Raw genomic sequence first — 21,434 nt, 5'->3', positions numbered from 1 at the left:
TGAGTGCAGTTCTGGCTCTGGGACAGTGGAGGCCATGTTGGTGACTTGTTGAGGGACTGAGGCTCTTGGCAGAGTGACAGCAGCAGTACACCACTGTGTGTGTGTCCTCACACAACCCTATCCACTGCACAGTCACAGCACCTCTTACAGCGGTGTCCAGTGACTCTCTGCCGGCCCAGAGGGCCGCGAGGCGTTGTGTGCTTGTAGTTCTGCTATTTTCACTAGTATTGTGCGACAGTGCGACAGTCTTGTATGATGAAGCAGGGCTTTACTTTACGAAAAATGTTCAATTTGAAACTTGGAGATACAATGTTTCTGCCGATAGTGACAATATCATGAAGAGGACACTCATTCCATGTACAGTAGTAACAAACGCATCTCTACGATATTATGCGTAAAGCCTCGGTGCATTAATTTGCACATGCATGTAGGTTACAAATGACTAACAGGCGATCGTTAGGAATTCAAGCAAAGTGTTGCAAGCAAATATCAAGTGCAAAAACTTAGTGTACATTTATCTTTGATAATCAACCACGCTGAAGGCTGGGACAAAATGCAGATCAACATAGATTACAGATGACATTCCCTGTTAGTGTGAAACTGCCAGCATGGACTGATGTTTTAAATATGGTAGTTATCTTTACTTCTCTATATTTTAACAGCGAAAGCACAGAGAGAGAGAGGCAAAAACACAGATTGACAGACAGAGACATTTAAGATATTGGAGAAAAAAAAAGTCTCTACTGTTTGTCCCATGTCTGGGAGAGTGTGTTTGTTTTCTGTCATCGACGGTGCTGCCACACCCACAGACAAGCGGCGTTTGTTTTGTGTGTACATTGACAACTGGGGAGGCTGAGACACACAGACACCCAGTCCACTGCAAGCACATGCACGTGCACCACGCTACAGCAGACCTCCTGACTGCAAGCACATACACACACACCACGCTACAGCAGACCTCCTGACTACAAGCACATACACACGCACCGCGCTACAGTAGACTTCCTGACTGACTGGCTGACGAGGGACGGGCAGAGAGCTTACAGCTGACTTTGGTCTCTCTCACGCGAGCTCTGCAGCCAACAGAAACCTGGTTCTCTCTGACAATGCCTTGCTTCAGAAAAAGGAAAAAGGACGTTAGAAAAGAGCACTAGTGTAAAGTAACTATGTACATTTACTGAAGTACTGTACTTTAGTAAAACTTTGAGGTATTTGTACTTTACTTGAGTATTTCCAAATTCCAATACTTTTCGTTCTACTTCACTAAATTTTGGATCCAAATATTGTACTTTTACTCCACTGCAATTATTTGAAAACTTTAGTTACTGGTTACTTTGTAGATTTAGATTTTTATTACTAAACATAAATTAGCCACTTCAGCAAGCTCACAATGCGTCGTGATGCGATCATGCGACACATTGTGAGCTTGTAGATATTTTCAAAATATTTTTAATACATTTTGAAAGTGAAATGGGACATTCTGCACAATGAATATTATTTGGTACTTTAAGTACATTTTGATACAAATACTTTTGTACTTTTACTCAAGTACATTTTGAATACTTCTACTTCTACTTGTAAACAGAGTATTTCTACAGTATTAATACCTTTACTCGAGTAAAACATTTGAGTACTTTTTCCACCACGGGGAAAGAGAAAAACAGTGCCAGCCTACAAGTGGTTCCTCAACAACAGGAAGCTGCTATATGAAGTGGTGGTGGTGTTCTCTCATTGGTAGTATTTCCACAAAGCACAATGTGGAAATCTCCATTTGGAGCCATGCTTCTTGGGAATGCCTTGTAATTAGATTTATTAGATTTCTTCCATCGTTCTTCGTTCTTTTCCTTCCCTGCCCCCTGAAACCAAAACAATGCCCCAAGAAAAGAAAAGAAAAGAAAAGATGGTTGGTACAGAAGAAAACTCATTTCCCTACCGTACTTAGCACGACTACATCTGTGTTTGCTGGAAAACAGATGCTCGAGTGCAATAAAGAAAGAGAAGAATGTGTGAGCAAATAGAAAGGATAACAAAAGAATTAGCTCCTTGGTGGGTTTGGACTCACACATGCATGTGTGCATCTCTCTCTCTCTGACTTTCATGAGAGACGATCAGGTGGTTTGTGGGTGGTGGTCTGGTGGGGTCAGTGCCGTACAAGGACAGTTTGCTAGGACACATGACTAGTGATGTAAACATTCACTGTTGCCGGGATTGAACCTATGTCCTTCTGGGACAGTCGGGACAGTCACTCTAAATTCTACACAGCACTTTGGTATAGCTCAGTAAAGGGATGCATCTTTAATATGCCAAATTAAAACCATACCGAAGCCCAAAATACCGATCCACATGTGCAGGGATAAAGCTGCCAAAACTGGGCTCAGCTCAATCGAGCACATTCTCCTCGTTGACGTGAGGAGACAGCTCTGCTTTCATGCTGACTCCTTTGTCAATGATTAACACACATTAACCTGGTGGCTTTGACAGGAGCCTACTGTTTCAGCAGATCACTGTCAGAGAGGGTATAGGCTATGCGTTCCCGGAAAACAGGTCCCCGTCGACAACAACTGACAGTGCTGCTCTAGCGGCATGGCTGTTTAGCACGTCTCTCTGAAGCTCAGTTGATTCATACTTCATAGCATCTGCGACGTGTTGTGAGCTTGTAGATCTGCCATTTGTGTCTTCCTTCAGTCATCTTGCTAGATCACAGATATTGCAGTCGACCAAACAAATGAATGTCACGTCGCATATTTGACTGCAAACAGCAACAAATGTTGCTGTGTGTGCTCTACTTATACACGGCCTACTGCTGACATACACCCCTCCACCCCCAACCCCGGGCTCCCTCTGTTACTTAACTCAACATTCCAGAGTGTGTGTTTGTGTGTGTGCGTGGTGCGCGCTTGTGTGTGTGTGTGCGCGCGTGTGTGTGCTGTGCTGACCTGAATTTCAGCACTGCTTGGTCGACACACAAACCAGGAAACCCGTCACGTAACACACAGACTCCTCTCCTCTCCTCTCCTTTTGGTACAGTAAAGTTATTATTTAATTGTACTTTTTTCATCTTGCATCAACATCAGGGCTATGTTGAACTACACTGGCCACAAATAATTAAGCCCTAAATCTGAACTATCAGCAAACTCTGCAACCTCTGAAGGCATCTTGCCATTATGCTGGTGTTTCATAACTCGTTTAAATGCGTCCTCCTGAAATGTACAAGGTGTGGTATCGTCTGCAGGAAAGAAAAAGGATTTACTGACAGAGCAAAATGTTGTGGGCCATGGCCTGCAGGCCTGCTACCCCAGACAGAGAGAATGTTCTCAGTGAGATGTGGGTCTGCTGCATGCACCCACTCACCTCCTTAAATCCATCTACACACATGTTCATGCGTGCATTAGGCTGTTTACATCATACATAGCCTTGATTCTGTCTCAGTTCAGCTCAATTTAATTTGTTTCACTTTAGTTCCATTCAATTTGAAACTTTTAATACACTGTGACTGTGGGGAAAGTTCGGGTCATGGACACTGGGTTTACGATGAAAAACACTTAGCAAGCAGATAAGCAGCAGCTGGTAATATCAGAGAGGCAGTCAGTTCGATCATCAATAAATAAAGTCAAAATGATTTGAAAATCAGACAACAAAGTATGAACTAGAAGCAGTGCTCTTCCGAGCACAGGTCTCCACCAGGCCACACAAATCGGCCTGTTATAGCGCCACCATGAGGCTGATTTAAAAAATGTGGGGCAGAGGTTCTGAATTAGCATCCAGGGAGTGTGTGTGCTCAGTTTGGCAGCGATCGGGCCAACGGCGCCGGAGATTAGCTGGTAACAACCAGGCCACACAAATCGGCCTGTTATAGCGCCACCATGAGGCTGATTTGAAAAATGTGGGGCAGAGGTTCTAGATTGGCATCCAGGGAGTGTGTGTGCTCAGTTTGGCAGCGATCGGGCCAACGGTGACTGAGATTAGCTGTTCACAAACTGCGAGGACGCACGGACGCACGGACGGACGCACGGACGCACGGACGGACGGACGGAGGGGAAAACATACTCTCCCTCAGCCTTCGGCTGGTGGAGACAATTAGTCATAGATGTGACTTCTCTCCTCAGTCTCTAGTGGAACAAAGTGTTTAGAAACTGACGTGTAGGTCTACACAAGTCCTAGAAGTCAGGCTCCAGCCAAGGCCAGGATGGCCTGGTCTGTCTGGAGCCAATGTGTTCTCAGCACATAGTGACCTCCAAGTGGAGAAATTCCACAAGTTGACCTCTTTTGGGAGATCTTTTCTGGAGTCCAGCTGGAGCCAGTGTCTTGACTTTGTATGCTCTCCACACTGTACATGTCTCTCCAGGCTGACCCTTAGGGCTGTCTTCACTTGCTTTAGTGAGCCATCTTTACTGTGAGGAAAACCCTCATAGCCTAACCACCAATCATCATTTGTACCGTTCCACGTGTGTCTATACAGAACTTATTCCTGGAAAAGGAATTACTACATGGCCTCTTGCATGTGAGATAGGCAACTCAGATCCATGGGATTATATGTGCATGTTGATTGTTAATCTGGATCATGTAAGCCTAGAAAGTCAACCCTTGTAGAGACTCATTGGTCACCTACATGTGGAATGTGACCCAATGACTCTGTTCGGCCAAATTACAACTTGGCACGTGGACACACAAAGAAATATGGGACGCCACAATAGAACGCCCTTTGAGACAAGTACAGTAGTGGCAATAGTACAAAACTAAATGTTACTTTAACTTGTAAAAATTCACCCGTAAGTGTTTAGTAGTGTGTATTTATTTGTATTATTAGCGATTCGAGTCCGAAGGACATCTGCTGTAGTTCTGCTAATTCCAGATGGTAAATGGTAGAGTCGTGGAATTTTCCCTAGTGATTGGAAATTGCATGCATTATTTCCACAACAAATAAGAGTCTAATCACTAATCAGCTTGATGGAGTGCTATAATTAAAGCTCAAAATGTTGCCAGGAGTGATTTACACAAAACTTGCTACAGACATCTTATCTACTGTATCCTCACTATACTTGCCTCAAAAACTACTCAAGTCCATCTAACACTATCTAGATTTGTATGCCATTTAGAACTTTTGGTTAACAAAAACATCTTAACCGTAGGTCCAACCAAATGGTCTGTTGATCATTACTGGACCAATCTTAATAAAAACACAGTGCTTGTTGATATCTCATTTAGAAAATACTGACCATTGAACTTCAAAAGGTACGTGGCTCGGCATATAAATAGACCAGAGTTAATAACCCCCCGGCCAATCATCACAAAACCTGCAGGTAATGTCTCCAAAAGTACCTGAAACATACATTTAAAGTCTCATTCAAATCGACCACTGGTCAGATGGGCGTGTTGTAATTATAAATGAGACCGTATAATAAAATAAAACAAACTCCCATGGAATGGAAGTGAACCGTCTGTGTTGTCCCGAACTGCCGCTTTGCAGATATATTTATTAATGTGGTGCTTTTAGAGTTAGATGAGGATATTATTTGACCTTAACCTTTAACGCATCAGTAATCATACCATTTACAATCACTTATTTGCAGACAGATAGCGCCATTGCTATTGGACAAGATGGTGCACAATCCTGGTACAAAGTCTAAAGAGAATAGGATGACACTCAACACGTTGTACAATGTACAACCAGTATGGAGTGGGAGGAGCATAAAATAAACAGAGCCATCATATCTGTGTCTCAGATAAGTCTGTCTCCTTCATTTCACCAAGGAACTCCATATAGTCAGACAAACAACTCCCACATACCTCAACGGTAGGGCAGAGGAGAAATGGAGTCGGCAGAGGAGAAAGGGAGTCGGGCTACAGAGAAAAGAGAAAAGTTTTGGCTGAGCGGCGAGTGAGGGGTGGAAAAAAGGCCCCTCTGTGTGTGTGTGTGAGAGAGAGAGAAGGAGTCGTCCGCTGCTCCCTGTGTTTCCTCAGATTTCTGCTGACTCAGGCACTTTTAAAGGAGGGACAAGAGGGAGAGAGCAAAACTCAGATGGGAGAGAGAGGGAAAAAAAGATGGTAGAAAAAACAAAACGTGTACGTGGTCTCTGGAGAATTAAAGAAAGAAAGAAAGTGTGGAGGTGGCGAGGAACTGGGGCCCATGACGGCCCCCTCCCCCAGTTGTACCATAACTCACGGAGATCGAGATGTTGCTGGCTCCTGGCTGTGCGCACACACACACACACACACACACACACACACATGCACACGCACACACGCACGCACGCACGCACGCACGCACGCACGCACGCACGCACGCACACACACACGCACACACACACACACACACACACACACACACACACACACACAGGGAGATGAGCTGCGCTCTAGGGGGAAGAGTTTTCTCAAAGCCAAACAAGTCATTCATCACAGTTGGGGAGTGCAGTATAGTAAATTTAATTAGAGAGGAGCTCAGGCCTCATGTCCAACGAAGCACTCGTGAATGTTAAAGGGTCATTTCACCCACAGTGCTTTTGTTGTCCCAGCCTGAAGCATAATTGATTCTTCAAGAGAGATTTTCACTTGTCAGTTGGTTATTGTCAATATTTGGTTGCAAGTGAATTTGAATAGCTAATATTGCTTATACACAGTGTGTGTGTGTTATTATTAAGACTTGTTAGTTGGTTCATAGCATGTGATGCTTTTGTGTGGCATCTACTTTTGAAATAATAATTCTAAAACTTTGATAAATGGTTGCCATCTTAGGTTAAAGTTTGTCCCTGTTTCTGTAAAAAAAAAAAATCACACATTCAGTAGAACTAACACTAACACACACTAACCTTTCACTGTGTAAAATGTCTTTACCTTACTTTCTTTTACCACATTTCTGATCTGTGATATTTTGAGAGCTGTTTGTTTTTGTCAAAACGCTATTTTCATTTCTGTCTTGCCAGAGCGTTGTAACTGAGTGAAGGTACCAAGATGACTCACTGCCAAGCTCCCTCAGAAATATACATCTTCCTCACATCAAAACAAACACATTTCTCCACTTCCATCTTTGGGTCTCTTGCTAGCCAGCTCTAACCTACCCAACAGGACTTCAAAGGCTGTATTGTGACAATCAGACAGACTATGCAGGCGCCGTCAACAATAACTGGCAATTTCTAAGAAACCGAGAGCAGTTTGTTTTGGTGGAGCCCAACCACTGTAAACTCTCCTGGTGACAAACATGGCCCTCTCCTCCCTCTGTGATCTTGAAATGAAACTGAGATGAAACAACGGCAACTGGCGCGGCTTGGCAGAGCTGGCGTCAGGTGTCTCCAGTGGTAAAAATAATCTTTGTAAATCCTTTCTCAATTGAGGAGAGGCGAAGAGAGAGACAGAGACTCCTCCCTATCGGTGTGAGAACGGTCTGACTCTACAACCATTGTCCTCCTGCGAGCAATTTGTGTCTCTTGTCCCCTGTCCTCTGTTGGATAGCCCTCCTCTATATCAGCGGTCTTCAATGTTTTCAGGCCAGGGACCCCTTAGCTGAGAGAGAGATGAAGCAGGGACCCCCTCCACATATTGCAGAAGAAAGATTTTCATCAATTTCTTAGACAGCTTAGACTTGTTTGACAGCACTGTCATCATGTTGGAGTAATGTGTATTTTCAGAAATGTAACCACTTGAACCATGAAATACTTTAGTCTGCTCTTCTTGGACAAAAATAGCCGATCTACACGCTTGTAAGATCTGCTATTTTTGGGTAATGTTCCACTCAGAATAGGGATGCTAGGGTTCAAGTGGTTAATGTAAAAAACATGATCCTATCACACAAAGATTTGGCGGCCCCCCAATGGTATCTCTGAGGACCCCCTAGGGGTCCCGGACCCCCTGTTGAAGACCCCTGCTCTATATGGATTTGTTTTACATGTATCGTGCATTGGTACAGCAGCACCCATTTAGCATGCTGGTACGCAGACATGCAATGTCTCTCAAACAATTGAACATATTCATATGGTGGTCGTGTGGTGCTTTTATGTCGTACTCAGGGGAGTAGGAATCCCCGTCCTGGAAGCTATCAGATCTTTCTTTGTTTAGTTTTTTTTCAAATACAATAAAGTAAAAAATAAATAATTAAAAAAATGGGGAATTATGCCAAAGTGCAACATTCTCTTAGCAAGTGTGCAGTAATAAATTGTGGGACTTGTACAACATGTTACGTGCCACCAAGCACGGTCGTACAAGCTGCTAGAGGGAGGGGGGAAACTTGAAGCGTTACTTCATAAAGGAAACCATCAGTACGGACAGAGCTGTCATACTGTAGGCATGATGGAGAAACGGGTCCAAGTTAGAGAAAGGGGAAGGAAGTGATGGCAGCGAAGGTTGACCGCACGTCAGCGTGTGGTTTTCACAGAGCTGTCACACAGGCCTGCTTCTCAGTAGTGCCAGGGACTCGCAGTTATTACTGTAAGATTGGGGAGCCGAGGGGAAGGGAGGGGAGCTAGGGTGGAGGCATCATTGTCAATTTGTCACACTAGACAATGATGATTACCAGCTTGTTAGCCATGCCGCATGTGTTGCATGTACTGTATCTCCAGTGTTGGGAAGCTACTTTGAACTACAATGTTCTATTACAAACCCCAACCCTTTGCTAACTAAAAGCTTGAATATATATACCGTCGTTGTCGGGCGGAAACCTCGTATCTCCAAGTTTCAAATTTGTAATTTTTTTTCACCAAGTAAAGCCCTGCTTCATCATACAAGGCCATCGCACAAAAGTAGTGAAAACAGCAGATCTACAAGCACACAACGCCTTGCGGTGCGAGGCGTTGTGTGCTTGTAGATCGGCTGTTTTCACTAGTTTGGTTCATTTTTTAAATGATAAATACAAAGTGAACGGTTTTGGACATACAAGGTTTCCACCCGACAACGACGATATATACCGGTATATCAAATTCATGTACAAATATAATACAAAAATACAAAGTGCCCACTTGTTCACAGGTCATAGATCCCCCCAGAAAATACAATGTCCATCAGTCAGACACCTGCCTTCCAGAAACTACTGTCCACATTACTCAGTTAGGTAGGCCTAACTTCTAAAATATCATGCAACAACTTCTCTTAGCAATAATCAATACTTGACTAATTGGCACCAAATAAAACTTTACAAATTCTGATTCATACATTAAAGACCGTAGTCAAATGTTTTTCACAGGTGGGCTGACACTCCACCCCTAATAGACCTAAACCTTTCCGAAACAAAACAATCTCACAGCGGTCGTCAGGAGGAAATAAAACAGGGTTCAGTCAGTTACAGGAAAGCAATAGTGAAAATAAAATAAAAAAGAAACTAAACAAAAACCCATTCCTTTCGTCTAAATATATACCGTATGTTCTACCTTTATTGATAGTTTCACAGTGTAGAGCAGGGGTCTTCAACAGGGGGTCCGGGACCCCTAGGGGGTCCTCAGAGTTAGTACAGGGGGTCCTCCAAATCTTTGTGTGATGAACCCTACTAGTGTCCATATTCTGAGAACTTTAGCCAAAAATAGCAGATCTACAAGCTCACAACGCCTCGCGCTGCGAGGCGTTGTGAGCTTGTAGATCGGCTATTTTCGGCAAAGAGTTTTGGCCTAGAGGGGAAAAAGAGCAGACTAAGTACAGAGTGAAAGGTCAAGTTTTTTTTAAGTATTGACGGTTCAAGTGGTTAAATATCTGAAAACACAAATTGACATGAATCCAAAATACACTGATGATTGTGCTGTCAAACAATGAAACTATATGGAATCTATGAACAGGTTGTGGGGGTCCCTGCTTCATCTCTCTCTCAACTAAGGGGTCCTTGGCCTGAAAACGTTGAAGACCCCTGGTGTAGAGAGATAGAAAACAGGGAAGGAGAGAAGGGGAGTGTCGTGCAGCAAAGCTCTGCCAGACCCAGGAATCAAACCCAGAACTTGCTGTAAGGCAGAATGTGGTACGGGCCCCGACCACTCGGCCAATTCCTTTCCTTTTATGGCCCAGAATTATGTGTAGTTTCAGTAGGTGCAATAAAAGGAAAGAAAAGCTATTTCAAAGCTGTAGTTTTTTCAACAGTGTAACTCTCATCTGTCTCTACCTTCTCTACATTTCTGTCTCCACAGAACATAATTGCCTCATTGTTCTTTAAACAAACAGCTACAGCAGGACCGATCCGTACAGAAGGCTCTGTAGTAGTCCACGTGCAGTACAATTCACCAGGTTACATGAGGACAGACAGCCCATACTTTTCCAGTGCAGTTTTGTGGACATGTGAGATTATGTGTCGAGTAAATGAAGTGTTTTCTCTTTCCTTTTTCTTTTTTCCCGGCAAGTTGTCCCTTTAAGATGAATCGACACCCTCTTATTTCTCTCTCTCTCTCTCTGTTTTTCAAGATGGCATGACAGAGTTGAGCTTTGGTCTTAAATGTAAACACATGCAGGGCAGGGATGGAGAGTGACAGTGATGAAGGAACACAACGAAGAGAGAGCTGCGTGCGTGCGTGCATGCGTGCGTGCATGCGTGCGTGCATGCGTGCGTGCGTGCGTGCATGCGTGCATGCGTGCACGCACTGAGAGCTGTGTGTGTGCATGCGTGCGTGGATGTATGTCTTGTGAATGTGTATGTTCTATGTTTTAAAATAATACGAAATGTAAAAAAGACCAAATTATCAACATGTATTACTCATTACCCATCATCCATCTCTCCACATCTGGGCCTGGGGCTCTTCAGCAACCTGCAGGCCAGATGTGGATCCAATCCATGGCGAACCCCAAATTTCAACCACCACGCGATGCACACGCAATGCTGCCCCAACATACACGCACGCATGCACACACGCACGCACACACGCACGCACGTACGCACGCACGCACGCACGCACGCACGCACGCACGCACGCACACACACACACACACACACACACACACACACACACAGTACCTTCTCCACACGCAAGATATTATTTTCATACTTGGCTGACAGCACATAGTTAAGATGTTGTGGTGAATTTGCATCACTGCTCAGTGTCCCGCAAGTTAGCATTGACTGGTTGAGATAAAACTGCTGCAATGAGACTTCAAATATCACTATTCAATGCTTTCATTGTTTGCTTTTGTAGAGCAGCACAGGCCGAGCTGACATTATTTTTTAAATGTCTGAATAGTTATTTTCATCGACTTAAGGTGGTTGCACACTGCACTGCGTGTTTTCGTTGCGTTTTGGAAATCCGAAAGCCGTAGGCCAGGGAGAGAGAGAGGAAAGAGAGAGAGCAAGGGACTCGGGAAAAATCAACCCTGGTCCGAAAATAAATACGTAACGGGCGGCAGTGTGCAAACGTGATTGACTTAACGTGAGGTTGATTTTTTTATTCACGCAATCCGAAATTCACTCAGATATTCGGCCGGAAAAACGCAGCAGTGTGCAAAGACCTTTACAATGCATAACTTTTCATTCATGACCACAATTAGAGGCATTTAGCTTTGTATTTTAGAGGGCTGTCTTATGGTACCTGCAATTTAGCTATTGCAGGGATCAAGCCGGTGAGCTTTTGCTTACGGGACAGGTTCTTTTAACCAAGTATAGGCCTCAATGCCACTTCTATATTTTGTGGGCCTGAAGTCAAAACAGGACTGAAGGCACGGCATGGTGTGTTTTCTTCCTCTTGTTTTTCTTTTGCTCTTTTAGCCAAAGCTGACAAACTGAGTTAGCACCGCGACTGTGAGGAGAAACATCACAGCGGTGTTTCTTTTGACCTACGACCCCACAGTTGAGCGGGGTGGGCTCGGCGCCAAGTGGACCCCCGCCTGCCTGCATGGTCGCTCATCCACATATGGGCTGCAGTGGACTCACAAGGGTATAAATGAGTCGTAAATACAATGAGTCGATTCCCTGCTCTTCTTATTTAAAAAAAATAAAAAGAAGAACAAGAAAAGAGTGCAGTGAAAGACTGAGAGGCCCATTGTTTGCTTGTCCTGGTGTTCTCTGGCCCTGCTTGTCTTGGCATGTTCACACAGCCCTGGTTGCTAGTGTCGTTCAGGGTAACACACTGTCAGTCAGTCAGTCCTGTGTCAACCAGCATGTTGACACACTGTGTATATCTGCACGGTCGAATCCATGCTTGAAGTCTATGGAAATTTACAACTTTATTCTTACACACACAAACACAAAAATAACACTCGATTTTACTGCGTACTGTAGGCTCAGATTAAAAAACGAATTTGTAGCTTGTTTTGGGGGAAATACCTCATTATTATTGCAACAAAAACAAGCTATTTGAAAGGTCGTTCACACTCTAGAACGTATCCCTCCCTCACTTGTGTCTCCCCAGTCAATTTTATATTTGTATGGTATTCTTGAATTTGTATAGATATACAGTATTCTCGTACATTTTGTATGTTCCCATGTAAGGAATGCGCTGCACTTTCAATTCAATTTAATTTATTTTACTCAATTTGCATGCTGCTGATCTGAGAGGCTCTGGGTCATGTGTGTGTCCCATGAAGCTCCGTGGAGCACCGGTCAGCAGAGCTGCATCATTTATTTAACCACTAGAACCCCAGCAGATTTGGTGTAGCCTATAGTGAAAAAAGTGGAGCAGGCGCAGCGCAGTTCCAGCTCAGCTTAGCTCTGTTTCCACTAAGAATGGAGGGTTTGTGTGATTAACCAGAGTTTAAAGGAAAACGATGGCTGCCGGCCTTCCTGAGGCGGTCACCCGCTTTGGTCTCTGACCCTCCCAAGTGAAGAGGGGGAGGGTACAGTAGGGTGGGGTACGAGGTGTGGGGTGAGCAGAGAGCCAGTGCATCTCGTGGTGTTATTGACACGTGAGGTCAGTCAGGTGATGACTTCCTGGTCACAGTCAAGACACAAGGCAAACCCAGAGTGAAACTAGAAATGACAAAAGCCATTATATATCAGGTCGTACTTGTGGTTTTCTTTAGCATAACAAAGAATAATAAGCCTACTGACACACACACACACACACACACACACACACACACACATGCACACATACACAGTCATATTGCCGACATTCCAGGGCAATTACACTTGAGTATCCAACCTAAAATATTTTTGCAAGAATGTTGATGGAACCAAATGGACCCGTGGTCCATGTATGTATTTGTATCCTCTCGCTCTCGACACACACACACACACACACACACACACACACACACACACACACACACACACACACACACACACGCACACGCACACACAAACAATAAGGGCATTTATTCTGTTGCTGTGTTGTATTTTTTCAACAACCTTTTTCCCAAAATGAGGCGCATTTGCGTAAGGGCTGTTGTTTTGTCAAATATGTGCTGCGAGCGTGAAGGAAAATGTATTGATATGAAGCAGTTGACACCTATTATCCTTTTGTTGGTAATAGGTATTTGTTGGTAGTTCCTAATTTTTCACAATTAAGTTGGGTTGTAATGTTGGCAATTACTTACTTTACTTTTGTTCCTAAAAACCTTTGTTCCTAAAAAGTGTCTTGATGCTGAAAGGACGTAGAGAGACTGTTTGCTCATTATAAGACACAAATATAAAACCCTGTCCTATTTTCAACCTAGAGGAAAGAATGCACTGTGATTCAGCAACGTACGGAGCTTGGAACAATGTGAACTGTCTCGGACCTCCTTTTCAAATCATGTACACAGGACTCATGTTGGTGTGGAGAGGTGTTTTCACATGGCTGTTTCAGGCAATCTGATAAACATTGCGTGACCACAAGCCCAAGCTTAGGAATAACAAACGTGAGTGAATGAGAGAGAGAGAGAGAGAGAGAGAGAGAGAGAGAGAGAGAGAGAGAGAGAGAGAGAGACTGCTCTGCTTCCAAGAACTCAGGTACTGTCTACTCTCTCTCTCTCTCTCTCTCTCCAAGGGAAGCTGTGTGTGTGTGTGTGTGTGTGTGTGTGTGTGTGCGTGTGTGCGTGCGTGCGTGCGTGCGTGCGTGCGTGCGTGCGTGCGTGCGTGCGTGCGTGCGTGCGTGCGTGCGTGCGTGCGTGCGTGCGTGCGTGCGTGCGTGTTCAGCCCAGAGAGCACGTGCAGTCTGGGACACTGTGCCAGATCTGTAGACTAGAGCCAGTCATTTAAAGTGACAGAACAACAGGTCCAGCCCCACTGACACACATTATAGGACCGTTACTACTCTATTACTACAACCCAAAAGGAAAACATTCTTTTTGTCATGAACCTGGTCATTAGGCTAATTGTGATAGATTGTCTGGGGAAGGAAAGGGACATTTCTGATGAATGAACAAAGCCATAGCCATACAATCTCTTATCTGGAGAGTGGAGACGTCTCGTCTTTTTTATCGTCTTCTCTTGTCTCTTATCTTGTCTCTGTAATCTATAATCGTTGTGTGCACAATGCAAAAAATAAGGCATGCTTTGCCTGTTCACAAACCTTTCTTCCACTCTGTCTGTGTCTCAGACGGGTACAGGTAGAGGGAACAGCACTACAGACTTGGACTAATAAATAGCAAGTAAATAATTATAATAAGTGACATTTTTAAAAAGGAATCCAGAGGAAGCATAATAGTGAAACGCCTTGATTTAGTTTTTCACAGAGAGAGAGAGGAGCTCAAGATGATCAGTGATTGGCTCATGTTTCCGTCTTTGGTGCGTGCGTGCGTGCGTGCGTGCGTGCGTGCGTGCGTGCGTGCGTGCGCGTGCGCAGCTGAGCACACTGCACCTCTCAAAGGGCCTTTTTTCCGTGCAGGGAGAAATCCATCAGACCCTGCTGCCCTCCCCAAAATCAAAACAACAGCGCTCCCTCTCCTTGCACGGACCACCATCTCCTTCCTGTCCACTTCCTGGTTGGCCAGCGTCCAACCCCCCTCGTGAGGCTGTGGCTGGGGACCAGTGGCGGACACAGTACTCAACCCCAGTACTTGAGTCAAAGTATAGATAGTACTCCTGGACTCCTGAATATTACTCAACTATAAGTGAACAGTTGCTCAATGAAATTTAAAGTGCTGTAGTATTTCGTTGTTGTCGGGTGGAAACCTTATATGTCCAAAACACTTTGTTTTGCATTTATCATTTTACAAATGATAGTGAAAACAGCCGATCTACAAGCACACAACGCCTCGCACCGCGAGGCGTTGTGTGCTTGTAGATCTGCTGTTTTCACTACCTTTGTGCAACGGCCTTGTATGACGAAGCAGGGCTTTACTTTGCGAAAAAACATACAAATTTGAAACTTAAGAGATACAAGATTTCTGCCCGACAGTGACGATTTGCTTAAAAAAAAGAATTATTCAAAAGAAAGTGCTTTGGTTTGGGCTGAAGGTTTGGTCCTTCCTTGTCCGCGTCATCATCCTCTAAAGACATTTGTTTTCCATTGGCGGGGTGTTAGTGTTGGCGGGGTGGAGTAGGAATAGTGTGTGATGTGTGTGTGTGTGTGTGTGTGTGTGTGTGTGTGTGTGTGTGTGTGTGTGTGTGTGTGTGTGTGTGTGTGCAGAGGGGGTGGAGGGTTGCGTCCCTCGGGACCGAGTGGGAATGAAAAGAGACAGAGCACTTTCACACGGCCCTCTTGCTGGGGGGGAAATGCCTTTCCCTTCCGCGCACCTGCGACTGAGGTAGAGAGAGAGAAGTTTGCTTTCTGCTTCTCTCAACCTTTTTATAGAGATGTGTATTTGTGCAATTTGTGCACTTTTTTTTCTCTCTCCCTGCGTGGCCGCAATTAAAAATAGTCTAAAAATAAACAGCAGAAAGACTAACAACACACTTCCTTCACTTTGGTCTTGTGAAGAAACGGCATATGTGTGAGGTAGTGAAACCCAGAAGAACCTCCAAGTCAACACCTTAAAGTATTGCCGTTTATTGCATACCGTCGCTGTCGGGCGGAAAACCTTCTATGTCCTTTCATTTACAAAAACAAAAAATAATAGTTTCAGGGGTCTTCAACGCCTTAGCTGAGAGGGAAATGAAGCAGGGACCCCCTCTGCATGTTGTGTTGTGTTGCAGATTTTCATTGATTTCATAGATAGATTCATAGACTTGTTTGACAGCACTGTCATCAGTATATTTTGGATTTGTCACACAAAGATTTGGCGGCCTTCCTGTAGTAACTCTGAGGACCCCCTAGGGGTCCCGGACCCCCTGTTGAAGACCCCTGTTTTAGGTCTTTTCATTTACGAAAACATTAATAGTTTCAATATGGAGCTAGATAAAATGTTTATTACAACAATAAAATGTATTTGCGTTATAATAGTTTCTGATCTACAAATCCTAATAATGACCTTTGACCTTTAATCTACAGTAAAGTAGTTGTTGACCCACAGCAGTTGACCCACTGCCGTGGGTCTTTGTGGGAGCCTGCTATAAATGAGACAGGCTCTGGGACAGCAAGGTTTGGCCACTTGAACCCCAGCATCCCTATTCTGGGGGGAACATTCACCAAAAATAGCCGATGCTCAAGGTCAGCGGCGCGACGCGCTTTGAGCTTGTTGATCAGCTATTTTTAGCGAAGAGATTTGGTGCAAAGGGAAAAAAAAGATTGGACCAAGTTCAGAGTCGACTGCGGTCAACTAAGTATTAGTTTACTAAGTATACACACTGGGTTTAAGTGGTTAGCGATGTGCAGCCCACAGGCTGTCTGGGCTGGGGCTGATCTCTGTGTGGAACAAAGGAAGAGGGGATGGGGGAGAGGGTCTTACTTTCACTGCAAAACACAGCCAACGCCCCAGAAAAGGACAACCAAAGAGGAAAAGGCTTGTGTGTGCGTGTATGACTGCGTGGGTGTTTGTGCATACATCTATACTATAATTAGAGAGAGAGGTCAGTCAGTCAGTCAGTCAGTCAGTCAGTCAGTCAGTAGGTCACAAAATGCATTATCTATTCACTCGCATTCACTGGCATTGGCCATTAGCATTATACACACGGTGACGGAGCCCGAATTTCATTTTTCCCAAATTCTAGCTATTTATTAGCGTTTCTTCACTCTACAGCTCTACAGCCTGTTGTCAGGGTTACGGTCCGTTCCTCCAGGCCATGGGATCTGTAGCCCCGGGCCCACTCACAGTTAGGAATGTTGCAGTCTCTCTCTCTCTCTCTCTCTCTCTCTCTCTCTCTCTCTCTCTCTCTCTCTCTCTCTGCATGGGTCACGCATGCAACGGGTGATGTGTGTCTCATCTTCCAACGGGTATAGAAAAATTATGTGGAGCAAATACATCCTCATACTTCTATTCACCTAATTTTGCTGTTAAATTATTTGTATCCATCATAAATATACACTCCTCCATGGGCTGCTCCTTACATTATGATGCTCCCACATATTCTCACGCACGCACCATGCAGTTACAGTTACTTTCCCCATAACCCACACTCTGCACATATTTTGCAGCACATGTATTCGAACGGGTAAGGTCTAGTTAGGTTTAACACAGGGGTCTTCAACATTTTCAGGCCAAGGACCCCTTTGTTGAGAAAGAGATGAAGCAGGGACCCCCACAACCTTTTCATAGATTCCATATACGTAGTTTCATTGTTTGACAGCACGATCATCATTGTATTTTGGTTTCATGTCAATTTGTGTTTTCAGATACGTATTTAACCACTTGGACGGTCAATACTTAACTTGACATTTCACTCTGTACTTAGTCTGCTCTTTTTCCCCTCTACACCAAACCTCTTTGCCGAAAATAGACAATCTACAAGTTCACAACGCCTCGCAGCGCTTGTTGGACGCTAGGATTCAAGTGGTTAATAAAAAAGGAGAACAAAGTTTCTATCACACAAAGATTTGGAGGACCCCCTGTAGTAACTCTGAGGACCCCTTAGGGGTCCCGGACCCCCTGTTGAAGACCCTTGGTTTAACGTGTGTACTCTGTTAGGCTATGTGTCCTGCTAGTTTCAGTCACATGTGTCTTGTTGTGAACCTTCATTCCAGTCATTAGGTTTATGAGAGCGAGGCCAGGGGAGGCCTTGTATTGTTTGAGCTTGTTTACTGTTCAGCTGGAGCCTGCCAAGAGAATAGCAGGGCTAGTCACAGAGAAAAACTCAATATATGAATACCCTACAAAGCTGAAGATCAATGACTATGTTTGTGTAGTGAAACTAAGAAACAGGACTTTGTGTGTCTATCTTCTGAAAAAGAATTGAGGTTGCAGAAGGGGATATTACACTAAAATGTAAATTAATAAATGAACACTAAGGACTTTACGGTGTATATAATTTATTTCCATCTGAAGGTATATGTTTAGTTGCTTTGATATTTAAAACGCAGAATGTGACTGCCTGTTCTATAATGGAAGTTGTTTGCGATTGTAGGACCGATAAGCATATAAGATTGAAAGACTTATGTGTCAAAATCATGGCCAGAGCCTTGAGGTAAGACTCTTTGCCAAAAGGTACCTGGTGCAACTTGCCGTTGTGAGCTTGTAGATCTGCTATTTTGGGCTGTTTCCTCCAAGAATAGGGTCCTAGAATTGAAAAGTAACAGTGGATTTTTTGTTGATTCTTCTGGACCCTATGAATATTGTCTGGACCGGTGGACCCTATTGCTCTTGTACTCTTTACTACTGGTTCCTAGTAACACTGTTCATCTCATAATTCAAGCTTTTCCGTGCTATTCTGTAAAGTGCTCTGGAAGATTGCCAGTGGCTAAATATGAATCTAAAATCTGTATCCATCCATCTACATGCTCAAAAAATGGCTAACCCGAAACCTAACCACAAGCCTAAAATCTAAATGAAAAGCATATATCCAGGAAGAGATTAAAAACAAAGCTTCCATCATTGCTATCGTTTGACAGACATCTGTAATTGGACCTTCAAGCGGCGCAACTTCTGCTATAGCTTAGTTGTTGTCAGTACTTGTGGAATATGGGTGCCGTCCTTTTATGGGTGTTGCTGCGGAAGAAGGTTTTCCTGGGTGAGCGGTTTCTGTCTAAATGCCAGGGCAAACCAGTGGCAGCAGCCGACGGTATAACTTTGGCACGCGATGAGTGTGGCTTTAAGGATTCTCCCATCGGCTTTGTGGGCAGCGTGTTGGTGGCCGTTGTTTTGCTGAGAAGCACGGATGAGGCCTGGAGTAAATAAACTAAACGGGCAGAGAGACAGGGTGGTGCGCCAACATTATCCGGGTCAGTGTGTCACTCATACTTTGTGAATGAGCCTTTTGACAGTGTCCCCTGACAAACAAACCAAAAAAAACATGCATTTTCAACAAAAAACGTGGGGGGAATGAAGGAGTAACATGTTCCCTCCTTCAATGTCTACTGATGAGATTTTATATCGTCGTTGTCGGGTGGAAACCTGCACCGCGAGGTGTTGTGTGCTTGTAGATCTGCTGTTTTCACTACTTTTGTGCGACGGCCTTGTATGATGAAGCGGGGCTTTGCTTTGCCAAAAAAACGTACAAATTTGAAACTTGGAGATACAAGGTTTCTGCCCGAGAGTGACGATATGCCTTGCTGATGAGCAAGGCAAATAAAACCCAGCTGCTTCAGTGGAGTTCCATTACAACTATAACAGCGGAGGACAGTGGTTGTACATGGGTTAAATTAACACTGATCATTTTACTGTGTGGGTTGTGAGCTTGGAGATGTACTGTTTTCAGTGCTCGGCGCGCAACCAAGTATAAATCCCCCTTTTAGGAGTCATTGTGCTTAGTTAAAGGTATGAATATAGTTCATCTCTTGAGATAAAAGCTCAAAAAGCTGTGACACAGAAACAAACTGCACCGGCCGGATTCAGTCATGCATTGTGGCATATTTAACAACTACAATATCCACAGGCACATCAAAGGCTACTCACATAACCACGGCTTTGTCTTTGTTCCACGGCTGCTTCTAAATACTTGGCCTGTGTTCATGGCTGTACATCACATTTCATTGTGATGCTGGGGTTTGATGTGGCACAAGCCTTTTCACTTGCGCCCCTTTCAAATTAATTAAGGAGGCTCGTTAGCACAAGCATGGGCGTCACACCAAATTCTGGGCCCTGGGTACAAGGATTCACTGTGGGCCCCCCATGAATGTTAACTATTGAAAAATAGCAGATATACAAGCTCACAGCGCGGCACCGAGTGCCGCGCTGCGAGCTTGTAGATCTGCTATTTTTGAAAAATTGTGAAAATGTGTGCAAGAAACCTATGTTTCCATGTCAGTGATGCTCAAACTTTTTCATATGAAGGACCCCCAAAATTATATGTATTTAGCCACGGACCCCCATCTCAAAAAATATTTAGTTCCAGGGACACCCCAGAAGCAAAATTTGAGTTACAAATGTTCGCTTAAAAAATACATATATTCAAAGATTTGCACATATTTTCACGACTTTTCAAAAATAGCAGATCTACAAGCTCGCAGCGCGGCACTCGGTGCCGCGCTGTGAGCTTGTATATCTGCTATTTTTCAATAGCTAAAGTTACTAGGGTACCTCCAACGTGGGCCCTAGTAACTCAGTCCCACTTTCCTACCCCTTGTGACGCCCCTGAGCACAAGCACTGGCTGGCTTCATGAGCCAGTACCTCGGCTGTCCTGTTGTCACTGGGAAGGGAACGCCTTTCAGGAAGATTATGTAATGTGAGAGAAAGGACATGACATCCATGCTCTTGCTCGTGCAAACTTGGCATGGCTGCTTGAAAAGACTATTGCGACCGTAGGTCGCAGTTTAGTGTGTGAACGGTCACAGCTTGACCATATCTCTGTCTGTCTATCTGTCTATTAACGCCTGACACTGTGGTTCCCCTGACACATCACTGTGACATCACATGTGACATCATGATGTCAGATACTCAGAGCAGGGATAACGCTTGACACTGTGGTTCCCCTGACACATCACTGTGACATCACAGGTGACATCACAGTGATGTCAGATACCCAGAGCAGGGATCTCCATATATGGGCATAAAAAGGTGATATCACAGTGGTGTGGCTGGTTCAGACAGGGATCTCCATGTATAGGGTATAAAAGGGATTGTATGTTAAGATGTCATGGAAACCACTCTATGCCCATATCCCTGATGTCCATATCTAACAGGACTTCATATGGGAATACATATGGAGGAAGACAGCCCATATCTGTGTGGCTGGTACAGACAGGTATCTCCATGTATGGGCATAAAAGGGACTGTATCTACAGGTATGATGTCAGATGTGATAGACGTCATAGCATTTTCACATAACGAATAACTGAGTAAGCATGTTTGGGGTCTCACAGTATATCTCCAAACATGGCGCTTGTCGCCCTGAGGGGTCTTACTAGTTATACTGTTGTTGAAATGTTTTCATGTAAAATGTGTGTGCAGTTTTAGGTGTCTGTTTTGTGTTGTGCACAAAGAATGTATATACCATATGCCTGTGTGAGACCTTTACAGCGTGTGTGTGTAAAGGCTTTATGTGGGAGTTCAAACGTGCTACGAGGGGTCTTTGTTGATGAATCCAGATGTAAATGTGCCTGCTCTGACATAACAAGCCGCCTCTGCCTTTTGTCCTGCACGATGAGCG

General features: G+C 44.2%; 1 protein-coding gene across 1 annotated transcript in view; it reads left to right on the top strand.

Moving 5' to 3' along the window:
• mxd4 (MAX dimerization protein 4) overlaps positions 1 to 21,434 on the top strand; it is a 50,103-nt gene that overhangs the window by 11,584 nt on the left and 17,085 nt on the right. The gene's annotated exons all lie outside the window — the stretch shown is intronic.

The sequence above is a fragment of the Nannobrachium achirus genome, assembly GCF_963921795.1.
Source record: "Nannobrachium achirus genome assembly, chromosome: 3".
Lineage (NCBI taxonomy): Eukaryota > Metazoa > Chordata > Actinopteri > Myctophiformes > Myctophidae > Nannobrachium > Nannobrachium achirus.
The sequence above is the reverse complement of the archived record's forward strand: the minus strand, read 5'-3'. Positions and strand labels throughout refer to the sequence as shown.